Below are 6935 nucleotides of genomic sequence, written 5' to 3' on the forward strand. Positions count from 1 at the left end.
GATCGGCTCCGAACCCATTCAGCAAGAAAGAAGGCGAGATGAAGACAACTAACATGGAACGTTATGGTAGATACATAACTTCTTATTCTGCATTCCTGTTTTTTCCGACTCTTCCGAATAGGTACATTTGGATCTTACTGGATTCTGTCATCTTTATTTCAGACATGTGTTCTTACTCTCTGCCCTAATAGGACCTTCAGCACCGATGGTTTCTTTACTGGGGTTGAGACGGATCAGTCCTATTGATCTGACCCCCCTTTGTAGCCAGACTTTGTGCTGAGGGCCCCGATGGAGAGGTAAGATTTTTGTCCAGTTCAAAGTTCTTAACTAGTTTGCAGTGCGTCAGGTGGATCCACGAAGCTCACTCTGCTATCTTGACTGCAGTGGGTGTCGAAAGAAGCACCTGGTAGGGACCTTCCCACCTCGGCGATGACCAATTCTTCTTCTTGACAACTTTTATCCACACCCAATCCCCGGGTGTCACTGCCACTTCTGATGTCTCGGTTTGCTTTCTATCTGAAACACAGTTTGACTGCAACAGATCTTTAGAATTCGTGACTTTCTTCATATATTCAGCTAGTGTAAAATCAGCTTCCTGGTCTGATGACATGAGAAGTTTCCACTGGGGTGTATAGTAAGCCCTTCCAAATAACTTTTCAAAAGGAGTCAATCCTTTTGCTGTAGGGACAGTTCTCCTGCTTAACAGTGCCAGGGGTAAACAGTATATCCAATTTTTTCCTGTCTCAGCTATCAATTTTCTCAATTTGTTTTTTAATATACCATTATGCCTTTCAACTAGCCCTGCAGATTGTGGATGGTATGCACAATGGTTTTTTAAAGAAATACCAAAATGCTTACTTATCTGCTGTACTGTTTGGTTTACAATGTGTGCACCATTGTCACTGTAGATCCTTTCCGGAATGCCGAATCTAGGGATGATTTCTTTGACAAGTACTTTTGCCACCGTGGCTGCATCTGGATTTTTGGTTGGAAAGGCTTCCACCCATCTAGAAAACATATCTACAATGACAAGACAATACTTCTTATTTTCACATTTGTTCAGTTCTATGAAATCCATACAGATAGTGTGAAAAGGATATGGTGGTGTAGGGAAACTCCCTTGCTTGGGCTTTAACGCCCCTTGTGCATGATGTTTGTTACAAATCTGACACGTCAAACAAAATCTTTTAGAGTAGTTTGTAAATCCGTACGTTGTGAACACCTGGTTTACCAGCTGTACCATCCCCCCTGTTGAGACATGGCACTGCCCATGGCTCAACAAAGCTGCATATCTAAACAAATTAGATGGTAGTATTGGTTTCCCTTCTCTAGAGATGTACAGCCCCTTTTCGAGAATTGCTCCTCGTTTTACCCATCATTGTTTTTCAGCTTGTGTAATGAGTGTCTGCATTGTTTTTAACATATCTAAATCTAAAATCTCAGAGGGTTGTAATTCTTCATTTAAAAGAAATGCTTCTGTGGCTGCTTGTTTTGCAGCTGTATCAGCTCTTGCATTACGTTTTGAAATCCTGTCTTGTTGCTTGGTGTGAGCTGTGCATTTACAAATGGCTACTTTCTGAGGTAACTGAATAGATTCTAAAAGATCTAAAATAAACTGTGCATGATTGATAGGTTTGCCAGTAGATGTTATCATTCCCCAGTTTTTCCACTGTTGCACAAAAACATGTACAGTAGAAAAAGCGTACTGGCTGTCAGTAAAAATGTTTACACATTTACCCTTTGTTAAGGTACATCCCCGTGTCAAAGCAATCAATTCTGCTGCCTGTGCAGATAAGTTATGTATTCAGATAAGTTGTGTGGTAAAGGTTTTGCTTCTATAATTTCAGTATCAGAAACTACTGCATATCCTACTAGGTTCTGTCCTGCAGGACCCCTTTTGCATGAGCCATCCACGTAGTATGTCACCTCGGCATCATCCAAGGGGACATCAGTGAGATCTTTTCTAGGTAGTGTCTTTTGCTCAATTACCTGCAGGCAGCGGTGCAGTGTGTCGTCTGCAGGGGTCTTGAGCAGAGTAGAAGGATTCAAAGCCATGCATCGCTCAATTGTCATATGAGGTTGGCTCAACAATATAGTCATACAGGAAAGATGCCTAGCAGGGGAAAAATATGCCACCTTTTCTTGCAGTAAAATAATCGCGACTGCATGAGGCACTCTCAAAGTGAGAGGGTGGAATAAGACTACTGAGGTCAAGCCTGTACTGCCATTGCAGCTACAACTACTGCTTGTACACAGTGGGGTAAGGATCGTGCCACTGGGTCTAGTTGTGATTAATAGTAAGCAATGGGGCGTTGCTTATCCCCATGCTGCTGTGTTAGTACTGATGTCATGTAACCCTGCTTACAATCTACAGTTTGGAAAAAATGTTTATGGTAGTTTGGTAATCCCAGAACTATTGAGGATGCTATTAACTGCTTCAGTTTGCAGAAAGCAGATTCTGCTTCTGGTATCCATTGTAATAAATCCTGCTCTGCCATAGGCTTCTTATATATAAGGTCAGTCAGAGGTGCAGATTCCAAAGCATAGTTTGGAATCCAGCTCCGGCAAAAATTTGTTGTACCCAGGAAGGACATCATTTTCTTCTTGGTAGTGGGTTTTGGTGCTTGCAAAATTGCTACCTTTCTGTCCTCATCTAGTGTTCTGCCTTCCTTGGATATTACATAGCTTAGGTATTTGACTTGTTTTTTCCAAAGCTGCAGTTTACTTTTATTTACCTTATGTCCTTCAGCGGCTAAGAATTGTAGAAGTGCTCTGGTATCTTCTTTACAATCTTGCTGGGTGGAGGCTGCTAGCAAGATGTCATCAACATAAAGCAAAATCTGACTGCCTCTTGGTGGGGTGAATCCCGCCAAGTTGCTTGCCATTTCTTGTGAGAATATTGTTGGACTTTCACAATATCCCTGTGGTAGTCGCTTATATGTATACCTTTTCCCCTGAAATGTGAATGCAAACCAATACTGACTGTCAGGGTGTATCGGTATCGAAAAGAACGCATTGCTAATGTCTACCACAGAAAAATACTTCTGTTGAGGTTTTAAATCATTCAACAGGGTGTGTGGGTCTGGCACCGTAGGTGCCCTTGGTATTACTGCATCATTTACAGCTTGTAAATCTTGGACCATACGTCATTCTCCATTTGCCTTTTTGACTGGAAATAAGGGTGTATTACATGGTGAATCGGGAGATTCTACTAGTATCCCTCCTTTAAGTAAGGCTGCTATAATAGGCTTTATCCCTGCCTCTGCATCTTTTCTTAAGGGATACTGTCTCTTTTGTGGTCTAAATGCTGACTTTGGCATGATAGTAACTGGTCCTGCTGTACGAATACGTCCAACATCTGACTTTCCTGTTGACCAGAGAGTATCTGGTATATTTTGTAAGGCATTTTCTTCCTCCTTTAACAGGAGTGTCAATCAGCTGTCAGACTGTAAGTGCACAAGTGGGTTGGTCTGAGTTATCCAGTTCAACTTCTGTATTTGTATTCCCTGTTCAGATAGTTCTAGTTCTGTCTGTTTTTCCCATCTCTTGACTTTTTCTCCTAGGTCTGCCCATTCTATATTTCTGTTTTTGGTTAAGCTAACATGTGGTAATCTATTAGATTTATAAAGTGCAAAGAACTCCTGGGGCAATGAACAGCTGGCAACACTGTTCCCTTCTGTGTCCCAGTACAGGTTACGCAGTATCAATCTGTTTGCATGATTCTTAAACAATTCTTGCTCATATTCCTTATCAGGTCCTGGTGTATTACAGTAATACAGGGTACAGTGCAACAGTTGTTGCTTATCAATGTCAAGGGAGGGGGAACTTGCTGACGGCTACATTCATTAACTCTTTGGTTACAGTCCCTTTACCAGTCGTAACCAAGTCCTGGCTTTACCAATAAAACATATCACCCTTTGATTGCACTGCAAAAGTATCAGTTTGTCAGTGTGCTTCCATACCCTGCATGGTTGGGACTACTGCTATACCAAATAGCTGCATGAGGTCTCTGCCCAAGAGGTTTACTGGGCATTTTGCAGAAACAACAATTTTGCTTTTTTGTGTCAATCCTGAAACTGGATCAGTTATTGCAATGTCACAGGAGAGTGGCTCCCGATACAGCTGTCCATTAGCTGCTTTGACCAGTATGTAATCAGGTGTCTCTGTGTTTTCTGGCAGTTTGGAGGGATGTATCAGGATTCGTGATGCCCCTGAGTCACACAAGAATTTGACTTCCCTCCCTTCTACCAAGAGTGTAACTTCTGGTTTTGTGTCTGCTAAATAGAGCTCTAAGCTTAATAAAGCTAGGTCTAGTATTTCATCTTCTTCATTGTCACTAACTTCATGCACTTCCTCTACTCCCTCTATCACATTCTCATTTGTCCCTTCTTCGCTAGTCCGTTCTAGTGATTCCTGACTACCATATAGTCAGTCCTCCCCTCCTTGTCTTCCGTTGTTGCCTTCTTATTTTTCCTCCAATCCTTTGCCAAGTGTCCCTTTTTACTGCATTTAAAACATTCACCCCTTTTCTTTCGCCCTTATAGGTTCATAGGTTCATACTAGGCTATCTGCCCTGGGGCAATTATAAGCCTAGCCCAATTCTGTATGGCTTATGCCACCCCTTGATTTGAGCATACTGTGCCCTTTTTAAGGTTTAGTTTACTGTGCCTCTGTCTAATAGTGACACGGGATCCCTGGGACAAACCTACGACCCCCCTTCCACCTATCGAGATTCTTCTTGCAGAGATTCAGTGAGGTGCTCTGCCTCACATGAACTGGAATTCTATTCCAGAGCGAAGGGAGCCTCTGAATTATGAACCTGTCCCTCCAGCAAGTTCTATTTATTTCTGTGCTGAGGTTCAAGTTCCTCGAGCGTGTGGCTCTAAGGGACTTAGATTTACTGATGTGGAGCATGTCCATTAATTCTGGATTTGACATAGCTTTGTATGTCAGGCATAGATCGCCTCGAAGTAGGCGGTATGCAACTGAGTAGAGCTGGAGTTTTTTTAACTGAGCAGCATATGGCATCTGTTTGAGACCCTTGATCCTCTTGGTGAGATACTTTTGGGGTCTTTCTAATTGCTGCAGGTGTCGGGTAAGGTACATCCCAAAAGGGGCATTGTATTCTATGATGGGCCTGATGAGGGATGAATAAAGGGGCACGATTACCTCTCTTGATCTACATGTGAAACCCTTCGTGATGATGATGATGAAGCTTCTTCTAGGCCAGTCGCCGGTTCGCCGGTTCTTAGTGAGACGCTTTCACAACCCCTGACACCCGTTACCTCAGAGCCACAGGCCACCTCCGACTCCCACGTGGAGACACCTAGGCCTCTGGAAACTCAAGGTATTGGGCCTATGGAAACTATTCCCTCAGATGGGTCCAGAGCCGCTGAGCAGGCATCGGCTTCTGAGGGTGTTTTCAGACCTACACAGCTTACTATCAGGACTACTTCAGCAGCCAAGACAAAGTCTAAAACACCTATAAAGACAAAGAAACAAGTTCAGCATTCACCTGCACAGTCATCCATGCCAAAGAAACAGATGCTTAAAATGGCCGAGGACCAAATTACTCTGATCAGGGGTTCCCATCCCCCTCCTGATAAAGGGCCCAGGCAAGATACTGACTATGATTCCTTTGACCAGGTTTCTATTTCCTCTGATTCCTCTTCAGAACAGGGATATTCTCTTCCTTCCTATGAGGATTCTGATGCTGAAGAATCTATCCCTTCAGCCTCTCCTCCTGAGGACTATTCTTTGGGGAAACCCTGCACACCATGAGGGAGCATTTCCATTGGGAGAGCCAAAATTATTCTGAATCCAAGAAAAGGCTCAGAGATTTTCTTTAATTGCCTCAGCACAGGCCCCTTGCTATTTCCCTGTAATAGATATTGTTGATGATGTTTTTTCTGAATCCAGTATGTCTCCTGATTCTTTACCCCCTGCACCAGTTAAGCCAAATAGGTACTAAGGACATTCTACTAAAGCATCGGGCGTTTGTAAAAAGATTACTAACTTGCCTAGTGTGCACAGTAAACGAAAAGAAATCAAAACTAGTGCCCTGTCAAGAGATAATATTCCTGGGTGCAAGCTTAAATACCACTGTCCAGATGGCTTATCTCACACCAGACAAACAAAGGCAACTGACTCATTATTTTCAAATGATGGCGACAAAGACCCAGCTACCTGCAAGAAATATTCTGCAGGCTTTGGGCTTCATGGCATCCTGCATCCTGCTAATTCCATATGCAAGACTGCATATGAGGAAGCTACAATGGTATCTAAAAAGTGTTTGGACTCAACATTGCCACAGCCTGGAAACAATAATTACTCTCATTCCCTGCCTGCAACAGGAGTTTCGATGGTGGGCACTAGCCTCTCACCACAACAAGAGACAGCCTTTCACCTTACCCACAGCCAGGCAGACACTAACAACAGATGCATCGGATTATGCATGGGGAGCACACATGGCAGGAAAATGCATACAGGGCACGTGGCCCACAGACCAAATGCATCTTCATATCAATCAAAAAGAGATGCTAGCTGTACAGAATGCCCTGACAGCCTTCAAGGATCTGCTACATCCAGGACAACTATTACTAAAGACGGACAATACTACAGTCATGTGGTACATAAACAAGCAAGGGGGCACACATTCCTACCCCCTCTGCAGGCAAGCCATGACTTTGTGGAACATAGCACTGACCTATCAAGTACATCTGCAGGCACAATTCCTGCCGGGAAAGAAAAATACTCCGGCAGACAACCTAAGCAGAAACATCATGGACCCTCATGAGTGGAAACTAGATCCACAAGTCTTCAGCATGATAACAAAAAAAATGGGAATGCCCAGACATAGATCTATTTGCCTCCCCTCACAACTGCCAACTACAGAGATTCTGCACAAGGACTTATCATGCACAAGCATGGAAGGT

This window comes from Protopterus annectens, chromosome 3.part0 (genome assembly GCF_019279795.1).
Source record: "Protopterus annectens isolate FY-2018-M chromosome 3.part0, PAN1.0, whole genome shotgun sequence".
NCBI lineage: Eukaryota > Metazoa > Chordata > Ceratodontiformes > Protopteridae > Protopterus > Protopterus annectens.